This window comes from Felis catus, chromosome A3 (genome assembly GCF_018350175.1).
Source record: "Felis catus isolate Fca126 chromosome A3, F.catus_Fca126_mat1.0, whole genome shotgun sequence".
Taxonomy (NCBI): domain Eukaryota; kingdom Metazoa; phylum Chordata; class Mammalia; order Carnivora; family Felidae; genus Felis; species Felis catus.
The window spans coordinates 112,916,881-112,930,228 of NC_058370.1; positions in this window are offsets into that span (position 1 = coordinate 112,916,881).

Sequence of the window (13,348 nt, forward strand, 5' to 3'; positions counted from 1 at the left end):
CACGGCTGGTGGGAATGCAAACTGGTGCAGCCACTCTGGAAAACACTATGGAGGTTCCTCAAATAATTATAAATAGAACTACCTTACAACCCAGAAATTGCACTCCTAGATATTTATCCAAGGGATACAGGTGTGCTGTTTCGAAGGGGCACATGTACCCTCATGTTTATAGCAACACTATCAACAATAGCCAAAGTATGGAAAGAGCCCAAATGGCCATCGATGGATGAATGGATAAAGAAGATGTGGTTTATATATACAACGGAGTATCCCTCAGCAATCAAAAAGAATGAAATCTTGCCATTTGCAATTACGTGGATGGAACTGGAGGGTATTATGCTAAGCGAAATTAGAGAAAGACAAGTATCATATGACTTCACTCCTATGAGGACTTTAAGACACAGAACAGATAAGCCTAAGAGAAGGGAAGCAAAAATAATATAAAAACAGGGAGGGGGACAAAACATAAGGGACTCTTAAATATGGAGAACAAACAGAGGGTTACTGGAGGAGATATGGGAGGGGGGATGGGCTAATGGGTAAGGGGCACTAAGGAATCTACTCCTGAAATCATTGTTGTACCCTATGCTAACTAACTTGGATATAAATTTAAAAAAACTGGAAGATAAAATTTTTTTTCATGTAATATTTTTAAGAACATCACGTTAAGTGAAAGAAGCCAGTTAAAAAAAGGCTTCATATGGTATGACTCCATTTATAAGCAATGTCCAGAATGGGTAAATTCATAGAGACACCAGATTAGTGGTTCCCAGGGTCTGGTGAGAGGGAAGAATGGAGAGTGACTGCTAATGTGCACAGGGTTTCTTTTGCAGGTAATGAAAACACTCTGAAATTTGATTGTGGTGATGGTTTGCTTAGCCTAGTGAACATACCAAAAGTTACTGAATCTTATACTTTAAAAGGGTGAATTTTATGGTATGTGGATTATATTGCAATTGTTGAAGGGGTACCCTGTTTCTCATCTTTTAAAATAGATTAATAATAGGTTCTCATAAGACTGTTGTTAGCAATTAAAAAAAATAATGCAAGTAATGCACATTAACACAGTGACCAGTACATAGTAAGTGCCATGTTATTATTAATGGGAACTTGATTCAACTCATCAGTCACAGTTAACATACAATGAACTATAAAAAGCATGCAGTAGGTCTCATCTGTCCTCCATTTTCCCCACTGTGATCTGGTGATGGCCCCTAAGCAGTGTGGCTTAACGGCCTCACTCTGATCCAGTCTGCATCATTTTATGAGAATCCCAGGCTTATGGTGTCCCAAAGTGGGATGATGAGATTCAGAAGCTAAAAATAGAGGAAACATTTAAATATGAATTTCAGACAAACTAGTCATTTTTGTCTTATTATAAATACGTCCCAAATGTTTCATAGGACATACTAATACTTTAAAACTATGCAACATTTGGGATATACTTATACTAAAAAAGATACTTTTTGCTTACCTGAATTAAAATTTAGCTGGGCATCTGGCAACCTTATTGCGCATGAGGTCTACACTGGTTTGAAAGGCCTCCTCTGCCATCACAGCCCTTATTATGAAGACTTAGTAAGTGCCCATGCTCAAAGCCCACCCACAGGGTACTGCACATTTTTTAATGGATTTCTACCATGACTCCACTCCCATATGCCCTAAAAAATCATAGCCTTACTCCCAAAGTCTAGTAGCTCTTCCACCTCTGAGTTGTCTATGCTGGAGTTTTTGTTCTCAATGCAGATGTTCTTCCCCAATGCCTAAGGAATGAGCATTTCTCTGCACCACAGCAATAGATGAGGCAGATTAAATTCTTATAGTTGGAAATGTTATTCCTGGTGGGAGTGGAACAACTATATTTGCACAGATATTTTCTGGGGCATATCCACCTCCCTTTCCCAACAATAACTTAGGCCAGAACTTAATATCCAATATCCGTGGTTTATACAAAAAAATAATGTGTGAATACAAAAACATGTAAGTGGCCATGGTCAAGTATAACCTCGGTTGTTAAGTATGGTTAAAACGTCAGTTGCCAAGACCCAACCCGTAGGTCTTTAAGAATAAGACAAATGTTAACTATACAATCATATAAATCTAATGCATCTATCTGGAATTTAGCATTCAAAAGGAGCACATTACTATTCGGTTTGGTATTTCCCCATTCTTTTAGAAATTTTATTCTATCAGAAAGTTTCCCACATTTCAGCAAATGTTTCAACACAGTGTACCTCAGAGACTGGTGAGAACCTGAATTTTATTCACACCAAGTGATTGTCCCATGTCAGTCATGGACTACTCAAGTCATAAATTATACTATTGGTTTTTACCTGGAAAATATTGCCAACAAGACTGGCAAATAATTTGTGAGACATAGTGCAAAAGGAAAATGCAGGGCCCCTTGTTCAAAAATCATGAAGAATTTCAAGATGGTGAAAACAGAGCATTAAAGCAAGTACAGGCACCCTGTGCAAGCTCATAAGGTGCGCGCCTATGAAGCAGGCCCTGACCACAGATACCGCAACACCCAAACTGAGTCAATGTTTTTACGGCACAGTTATGTGAATTTCTCCTTCTCCAAGCCAAGGATTGAAATCGTCTGATGAATTGTATTTGTCTTTTCTTGATCTCATTTGATGGTGTCACCAAATCCTGAAAAAAGGGATTGGGACAAAAATGGGTAGCATGGGTTACCCCTGGTGTAAGGACCAGGGTGGCTGCAGGACAGGAGAAAGAGGAAGACTTTTGCTATGTGTGCTCTGGTAGCTTATGTATTTTGAAACATGTGATGTAAATGTCTTACCCAGTCAAAAATGAATAAATAAATTCAGAAAGAGTTTTGCTGGAGTCTCAGATCAAACCCAGCTGAACACACCATATGCATTTTGAACACACATAGGGTCACCATTTGGGTGTTTTCCTTTTCTATTTTTTTATGTCTTATGCCTCAATGGGGAAAGATATTTCTTAAGAGCAATCATGAAATATTCTAAGATGCCTTTAATAGAATTGGCAAGGTAGACTGAATAAGGTAAAATTGTTTCTGTGCTCCACAAAGTGCTTTATCTCCTAAAGCACGGTATATTTTCAGTTTGAGATCATTGTGAATTATGTGACAGAATACGGTTCCCACTTTCTTTTGGCAGTTCAGGGCCTAATTCAAGCTCAAAGCTAGGAAGTGTTGTGGCCCTTTGGGCCACATTTATGTGTTCTAAAGCTTTCCCTTAGATTTAAACTCTTATCTTAGTCAGGATTTATTTTTCGTGATTCCATTTTCATATATCTTTACATTTTCTTCTTTTATTCTATGATCTTTTTAAGCCACAAGAATTCTTTGTGGAATGAAGTAGATAATTCTCAGCATTTATCCCAGAAAGAAACAATGAATGTAGGATAATTGAGTCAAAAGGTTTTACACTGTTTTTTTGTAGCATCATCTGGCCCTATTGTGCTATAAGAATAACACACTTGACAGGAAAGCAAAGTACCAAATTAAGAGCAAAACTATGTATTCATTGGAAAATATATTCATTGGAAAATGATCTGTTGTGTAAACTTAGAAACAAGGTCCAAACCAACCTATGTGTTAATGATGAAATAAAAGGTTATTAGTGAGTCATAAACCTTCAGACTTCTTCTAGCACAACTATCAGACTTGGCCCCGATCTATAGTAGAATATCTGGGAATGTTACCAGTGTCATCTATAAATCATACCTGCACATATTGTCTATTCATATCATTATTGGTATGATATTGGTAGTTGTGAAAAAACAGGAACACACTAAATTACCAACCTTAAGGGAAGAGATAAATTATCCATGAAAAATACAGATTATACAGCCAGTAAAAACAGTGCTTTCAAAAAGTGTGATGGCATGATGATTACAGTTAACACTACTGTTTGATGTATTTGAAAGTTGCAGAGAATAAATCCAGCAGTTCCCATCACAAGGAAAAGAACATTTTTTAATCTATATTAAATAGGTTTTCATTTCATGATAGGTATTAACTTGTGGTAATCATTTTGCGATATATGTAAGTCAAATCATTATGGCATACACCTTAAACTTATACAGTGCTGTATGTCAAATATATCTCAATAAAGCTGAAAAAAATACAAAGAAAGTATAAAAACATGATAAAAATTTCTGATACAATGCTGAATAAATAGAATAATTTTGTTAAATTGATCCAGGGAAGAGACGTTAAGGAGAATAAAAGGTATGTGTGTTTACACACATGATCACATTGAAAGAAATTTTATTTCCCTTATTAAAATTTCCTCCATTCTTTCTCATTGTCACATAGTATTCCATTGTGTATATAAACCACAATTTCTTTATCCATTCATCAGTTGATGGACATTTAGGCTCTTTCCACAATTTGGCTATTGTTGAGAGTGCTGCTAGAAACATTGGGGTACAAGTGCCCCTATGCATCAGTACTCCTGTATCCCTTGGGTAAATTCCTAGCAGTGCTATTGCTGGGTCATAGGGTAGGTCTATTTTTAATTTTCTGAAGAATGAAATATGGCCTTTTGTAGCAACGTGGATGGAACTGGAGAGTGTGATGCTAAGTGAAATAAGCCATACAGAGAAAGACAGATACCATATGGTTTCACTCTTATGTGGATCTTGAGAAACTTAACAGAAACCCATGGGGGAGGGGAAGAAAAAAAAAAAGAGGTTAGAGTGGGAGAGAGCCAAAGCATAAGAGACTGTTAAAAACTGAGAACAAACTGAGGGTTGATGGGGGGTGGGAGGGAGGGGAGGGTGGGTGATGGGTATTGAGGAGGGCACCTTTTGGGATGAGCACTGGGTGTTGTATGGAAACCAATTTGACAATAAATTTCATATATTGAAAAAAAAATTTCCTCCAGCTTCAAATACTTTTGCAATAAACATACATTCTTTTATTTAAAAAAAAAAAACAAGAAAAATTACTTTTCAAGGCAAATGAAGATGTTCCACAATCAAATGCAAACTGATATAGTCACTGTGGAAAAGACTACGGAGGTTCTGCAAAAAGTTAAAAATAGAACTACCCTAGGATCCAGAAATTGCATGACTGAGTTTTTACACAAAAACACTAATTCAAAGGGATACATGCACCCCATGTTAATTGCAGCACTTTTTACAATAGCCAAATTATGCAAGCAGCCCAAATGTCCCTCAATAGATGAATGGATCAAGAAGATGTGGTATCTACATACAATGGAATATTATTCAGCCATAAAAAAGAATGAAATCTTGCCATTTGCAACAACATGGATGGAGCTAGAGAGTAAAATGCTAAGCAAAATAAGTCGGTCAGAGAAAGACAAATAAACATATGATTTCACTTATAGGTGGAATTTAAGAAATGAAACAAATGAGCACAGAAAAAAAAAAGAGGAAGAGACAAACCAAGAAGCAGACTCTGAACTATAGAGAACAAACTGATGGTTACCAGAAGGGTGGTGGGTGGCAGGATGAGTGAAATACGTGATGGAGATTAAGGAGCACCAGGTGTCATATGGAAGTGCTGAATCACTATATTGTACACCTGAAATGAATGTAATACTACAGGTTAACTATACTGGAACTAAAATAAAAAACATAATTAAAAAAAATATCTTCTATAACCAATCTCTTGAATTTAGCAAGTATGCCAATATATAGGAATCCTTTCTGAATTACAGCTCTGCTCGGGTCCTCCAAGGGAGAGATGGTAACTAAACTCCTAGTGCTGAACAACAAAATGCATAAACAGAAGATGTGCCTCAGAAATCCATAGAAACAGAACATCCAAACTAATTAAGGCAACATATACAGAATCAGTTCTTAAAATCAGCAATGAAGGCGAATAGCAGGCACATAAAACATGAGAAAATAGACCAAATTGAATATGTAATTATTGCCAGTTATGTAAGCCCATATACAGGCCTTTAAAAGAGAAGAGAAATGGTAAATAAGTACATATTTTGCAAATCAAGGCCCTTGATGTTCTTTCTTGCCCTGTGGACTCCAAATGGAAGGACATTAAGATTCGTTTCCACATCTTGCATTACACAGGTAACACAGCAAGCAACTTGTCGCTTCCTATAGCACCTAGTGCATGAACAGTGCATGTGAAAGTCTGACCTGAACAGTGCATGTGAAAGTCCTAGTGCATGTGAAAGTCTGACCTGGATTCCCAGACCCTAAGAGCAAGAGCCTCAGTGATACAAAGGCAACAAATACAAGTTTGCAAGCTTTCTTCATCCATTTGCTTCTGTGGAAATACATTTTTTTTACTCAAGATTTCAAACCCCTGGTCATACTGCCAAACAAATAAATCAGTAGTACTGCATACATGCTACCTACCCAGCAATGTGACGGATGCAGCTGGTAGGTTAATGCAAATATAAGGTGGGTAGAAGAATCATTGCCAAGTGTCTGCCATCTGCTGGACAGAAGGCTGGGGTGTTGAGTCTAGGCCTTGACAGCCTGTTCTAGCACCTCAGGAAAGAAATTTCTCCTGTACGTGTGGTTTGAGGTGTGAGGGAGTGGCTTTCAGGGCCTTGGAAGCAACACGCAGTTTTCTCTGCGGTCCTTCCCTATTTCTTTTTTAAAAAATGCTCTCACTCTAAACACAACAGAAAATGAAGCTGTTGTGTTTGAAGGCTTGAATACAAATGGTTTCTGTCTCAGGAACAAAAAAACTTTCAGAATATTCAGTTACTAAGTTTTACTTTGAATGAGGGAATAAATAAATGAATTTATGAATGAACAAACGAATGAATGCATATACGAAGAACTTTGAGAATGCGGTCTTCAGGAGAGTCAAGACATTCGTGATTAATCCAAGGGGCAGATGGCCTGGAAGAAAGTAAAAGAGGCACAGAACATGTGGAAAGAAAGGCTGAAGGTTTGCACATGGTTGTGCTTCTCAGCCCCCAACTTCCCCACAACCTGTGGCCTCCAGACTGGCAAGTGTGGGACTCAAGGATTGACAGGCAAGAGGATATATTTATTACTGGGATTTGCTTGGAGCCATCCCTGATCAGAGATCAATAATAACAATATCAACCATCACCACCACAATAATAATAACAACAGCAATAGTAGTAGTAGCAGTAGCAGGAGTAGTAGGAGCAGGAGTAGTAGTATTAGGTAACTTTTCAAAGTGATTGCCATATGCCACACATTGACTTAAGCCCTTTGCATAAAATATCTCAACCAAGTGTCACCACAATCCAAGTAAAAGGTAGTATTATCAGCTCCATGTTACAGCTCAGAACTCTGGCTTAGAGAAGGTAAATTAACTTGTCCGAAGCCACACAGCTAGTCCTATGCTACACAAATGGCAATTAATTAGGGTAGCTAAATTGTATTTAACATTTTATAAGGAGATGGATTATTCAATGTTTCCCAGCCCAGCTGCACATTAGCACTAACCTAACAGCTTCCACATTTGGACATCTACTCAGTGATTTCTTCCATGTCAAATTAAATAATTTCAGATGACCTTGGGTCTTGATCTTGGTGCCGAGGCAGAAATATGTCTTGAAGGAGAAAGCCAGGTCCTCAGGTACAAAGACACACTGGTTAAGTAACAGACTTGTGTGAAAGCCCCTTATCTGCATAGCAAGAGGCAGCCCAGCTAATACCAAAACTGCCTACATCTCTACACATTAGAGATCTCAGAAGTGTAAAACTCAGATGTTTACTTCTTCAGATTGTCTAATACATAAATTGCAAAATGGACAAGGGAAATGCCATAAGCAATGTGAATATAAAGACTGCAACTGCAGTACAATAGAAAGTTTCTTCCAAGAAAAACAAAATAATTTATAGACTATGAAAGTTAGGGAGGAATGCCTGGGTGGCTCAGTCAGTTGAGTGTCTGACTTTGGCTCAGGTCATCTCATGATTCGTGGGTTCGAGCCCTGCATTGGGCTCACTGCTGCCAGCACAGAGTCTGCTTCGGATCCTCTGTCCCCATCTCTCTCTGACCCTCCTCTCTCAAAAATAAATAAACATTAAAAAAAATAAAGTTGGGTAAACAGCTATAGATTATCTAGTATAATGGTTCTCAATACTGGTTGCACAGTAAAATCATGTGGAGACACCGATAAATAGTGTTAATAATAATGCCAGATCTCACCCCACAGTGTCTGAGTTAACTGATCAGGGGGAGTACCTGAGAATAGATATTTTTAAAACCTTTAGCCATGGTGAAGAAGCACTGATTTAACCCAGCCCCTCATTACCTATAAAAAGATTTCCCATTTAGCAGGCCACCGCCACAAAACATCTCTCTAGTATCCCTTGAATTTGCAATGAACCAGGACTTTGGCTTTTTTAAAACAAATACCAAAAAAATTCCCTTAGGAAAAAAAAAATGCTAGCTGTAAGACTTAAATAAAACCAAAATCAAACATAATTACAAATATATACACTAATAGCTAACCTACTGTATCACAATTGTTATCTTTCAAACACCCTCCTGAATCAGTGTACTAATTGCAATTGCTCATTAAAGGTGTTCTGTTACTTCCATTATAGAGAGTATGAGAAATGTTGCTTCCACTATAGATAGTATAAAATTTTTCGGAGAAACCAAATGGAAAGGTGACTGCCCAGATGTAGGCTAACAGAAGTTTCCACAGACTCATGTGGAATAGTATCTGGAACCCGTTCAGCAGACATCTCATGGAGTGGTGTGTGTGGGACAAACTAATGCATCTCATTATGTCTGGCACTGATTAAACCCTTAGTTAAAATGTCTTACCTAGTTCTTTCTATAAATAAAAGAAAAGTGTGGAACTTAATGTGAGGGCCAAAGAAAGCATAGGCATAATAATGATGAAATATATTCTTTTTGAGAGTCCTTTTTCTCTCCCAAATATTTTTATACTTGCTATCTGCTTTAGTCTTCATACAACTTGAAAAATATATATTTAAAAAAAAAATTTAATGTTGATTTATTTTTGAGAGACAGAGACAGCGTGTGAGCTGGGGAGGGGCAGAGAGAGAGAGGGAGACACAGAATCCAAAGCAGGTTCCAGGCTCCAAGCTTTCAGCACAGAGCCCGATGCAGGGCTTGAACTCACAAAATGCAAGATCATGACCTGAACCAAAGTCAGATGCTTAACCGACTGAACCACCCAGGCCCCTCCAAAAAATATAATTTTTAAATGTTTATCTTTTTATTTACTTTTGAGAAAGAGAGAGGGAGGGAGAGAGAGGTGCAGAGAGAGAAAATCTAAAGCAGACCCCACACTGCTGGCACAGAGCCTGACATGGGGTTGAAATTCAAAAATCATGAAATCATGACCTGAGCTGAAATCAAGAGTCAGACGCTTAACCAACTGAGCTACCTAGGCACCCCGAAAAAATTACATATCTCAGAAATAAGGTGGAGGTAAACATCTTTCTGTCATGAAAAAAAAAAAAAGAAAAAGTCCAACTCTGAGTCACATTCCAGCAGCCCAAATCAGGGTTGAGCATTATTTCTTTCTTCCACCAGTATAAACACTGGGCAAAATATCTCCGGGGTGAGGAGTACAATTACAGAAATGACTAAGGCAAACTCTCTCTCTCATCAAGCTCCTATTTTAGTGGAGAGAGTCAGATGAGAAAAAAAAAAAAAAACACGCAAAATAGAACACTCTGTCTTGTGTCATTTTTTACTGTCCTCAAAGAAGATACAATTGTTCTCTACCTTAGTGAATAGTACCAAGATCTGCCCAGGTGAGCAAGACAGAAACTCAGAAATCTTCTCTGATTCTTTCTTCTCTTTTACCAGCCATATATGGTCCCTAATCAAGTCCTGCAATTTTAACTTCTAAATATTTCTCAAACACTCTTTCCATCAACACTGTCATCATCTGGGTTCAAACCACCATCAAGTCCCATACATATGAACGGCAATCAGCTCCTAAATAGTCTCTCTGGACCCATCCAATGTATTCTACCCGTTGCAATCAATGGGAGTGACCTTGTAAAAATACAAACTTAATCTTAAGTTCTTTCATTGAATCATTCCAGAAACTTTATGGGCTGTATGGTAAAGCCCAAAGTTTAAGTAGGACTATAAGGCCTTTCTTGATATAGCCCCTGCCTACCTCTCCAGCCCCATCATCTACCAATGTCCCACCCTCTCCCACTGCTCTGTGGCCTTCCTTCAGATCTCTGACTATTCTTTAGTATTCATGCCTCCTGGCATTTTCACTTGTCCTTCCCTTGACCGAGAATGCTCTGCCCCCACTTCATCTTTTAATCGCAGCTCAAATATTACTGAGGCATGGAAACCTTCATCGACTTCCAGAACACAATCAGTTCCTCTCAGATGACTTCACACTTTTCCTTTGTAATACCCATCAAATGTATAACTGTATATTTATTGTGTGATTATTTAACTTATCTCCTACTCCTACCCTGTTCCTACCGCACTGTAAGATCCATGAGGGTAAGGGCTGTGTCTTATTTGCTTTCCTTTGTATCGCTATAGCCTGGTATATCACCTGGCACATTGCAGGAGCTCAATAAATATACACTGATTGAACAGAAAGATAAATCAATTAATAAATAAATGAATACTAAAACAAAGATTGCAGGAGAGAAGGAACATTGGAAATAAGTGCTGACGGTGATGGGCACTAAAGAGGGCCCTTGTTGGGATGAACACTGGGTGTTATATGTAAGTAATGAATCAATTCTATGCCTGAAACCATTATTATACTACATGTTAACTAACTTGGATTTAACTAATTCTTTTTTTAAAAAAACGTGTAATGGAATATTAGCCCAGAAAGATGTGGTTCTCTCATGAAATTCTAGAATGCAGAATAGAAGTCAGTGCTTAATTACAAAGTGACCCACCACCATCTTAAGAGCAGGAGGTAACATGTATGAAGTGAAACTCGGGCAGTATTCTGTGCTCACTGATGAAGAAGATGAGACAATTTAAAAGCCTATGCTAATATTACCACAGAGAATAAAGTTATTTTTAAATAATAGTGCTATCATGTATTTAAAAACTCATGAAGATACTGTGACCTTGAAGGACAGTACAGACAAAAGAGAGATTTCTGAGGTGGTAGTAACAGGGATGAGATTACTAAATAAATTGTGGATTAAAGCAACTTGATTTATAACACAGATTTCCCCAAAGGCTCAGGAATCAGCAGCACCAGCTACTTAAAAAAAAAAAATTAAGTTTCTTTTTGAGAGGGAGAGAGACAGAGCACGAGCTGGGGAGGGGCAGAGTGAGAATGAGACGCAGAATCTGAAGCAGGCTCCAGGTTCTGAACTGTCAGCACAGAGCCCAATGCGGAGCTGGGACCCACAAGCCGGGAGATCATGACCTGAGCTGAAGTCGAAGGCTCAACTGACTGAGCCACCCAGGCGCCCCAGCACCAGCTACTTTTAGAAATGGGGTTGAAAATAAAGAAGACCCTCCAAATAGCAGGCTTATTGTCTGAAAGGGGTAATACAGATCTTCACCCAGATTCCTACAGAAGTATGATACTGAAAATGAGCATATGAAGTTAATGTTTACATACTCAGTGCTGAGATTCTAAGCTCTCTTTCCTGATTCAACTCCCAGAAACAAACATATATTTTCACGACAGGACATAGATTCTTGGAGCACCTGGGTGGCTCAGTTGGTTAAGCATCCGACTTTGGCTCAGGTCATGGTCTCAAGGTTCATGAATTCGAGCTCCACATCAGGCAGCACAGAGCCTGCTTCAAATTGTCTGCCTCCCTCTCTCTCTGCCTCTCCCCTGCTCCCTCTCTCTCTGTTTCTCTCAAAAATAAATAAACATTAAAAAGAAGAGGGGCAACCCATAAATGGACCCACAAACATATGGCAAACTAATCTTCAACAAAGCAGGAAAGAATATCCAATGGAATAAAGATAGTCTCTTCAGCAAATGCTGCTGGGAAAACTGGACAGCAACATGCAGAAAAATGAACCTGGACCACTTTTTTACACCATACACAAAAATAAACTCAAAATGGATGAAAGACCTAAACGTAAGACAAGAAGCCATCAAAATCCTAGAGGAGAAAGCAGGCAAAAACCTCTTTGACCCTGGCTGCAGCAACTTCTCCACGTCTCCAGAGACAAGGGAAACAAAAGCAAAAATGAACTACTGGGACCTCATCAAAATAAAAAGCTTCTGCACAGCAAAGGAAACAATCAGCAAAACTAAAAGGCAACCGACAGAATGGGAGAAGATATTTGCAAATGACATATCTGATAAAGGGTTAGTATCCAAAACCTATATAGAACTTATTAAACTCAACACCCAAAAAACAAATAATTCAGTAAAGAAATGGGCAAAAGACATGAATAGACACTTCTCCAAAGAAGACATCCAGATGGCTAACTGACACATGAAAAAATGCTCCACATCACTCATCATCAGGGAAATACAAATTAAAACCACAATGAGATACCACCTCACACCAGTCAGACAGCTAAAATTAACAACTCAGGCAACAACAGATGTTGGCAAGGATGCAGAGAAAGATCTCTTTTGCACGGCTGGTGGGAATGCAAACTGGTGCAGCCACTCTGGAAAACAGTATGGAGGTTCCTCAAAAAATTAAAAATAGAAGTACCCTATGACCCAGCAATTGCATTCCTAGATATTTATCCAAGGGATACAGGTATGCTGTTTCAAAGGTTTATAGCAGCACTATCAACAATAGACAAAGTATGGAAAGATCCCAAATGTCCATCAATGGATGAATGGATAAAGAAGATGTGATTTATATATACAATGGAGTATTACTTGGCAATCAAAAAGAATGAAACCTTGCCATTTGCAACTACATGGATGGAACAAGAGGGTATTACGATAAGCAAGATTAGTCAGTCTGAGAAAGACAAATATCATATGACTTCACTCATGAGGAATTTAAAATAAAAAACAGATGAACATAAGAGAAGGGAAGCAAAAATAATATAAAAACAAGGAGGGGGACAAAACATAAGAGACTCTTAAATACGGAGAACAAACTGAAGGTTGCTGGAAGGGTTGTGGGTCGGGGGATGGGCTAAATGGGTAAGGGGCATTAAGGAAGACACTTGTTGGGATGAGCACGGGCTGTTATACATAGGGGATGGATCACTGGAATCTACTCCTGAAATCATTATTGCACTATATGCTAACTTGAGTGTAAATTAAAAAAATAAATTAAAAAAATACTAAATAAATAAATAAATAAATAAATAAATAAATAAATAAATAAATAAATAAATAAATAAATAAATAAAAAGAGGGTGCCTGGGTGGCACAGTCAGTTAAGTGTCCAACTCTTGATCTATGCTCACATCATGATGTCACAGTTCGTGTGTTTGAGCCCC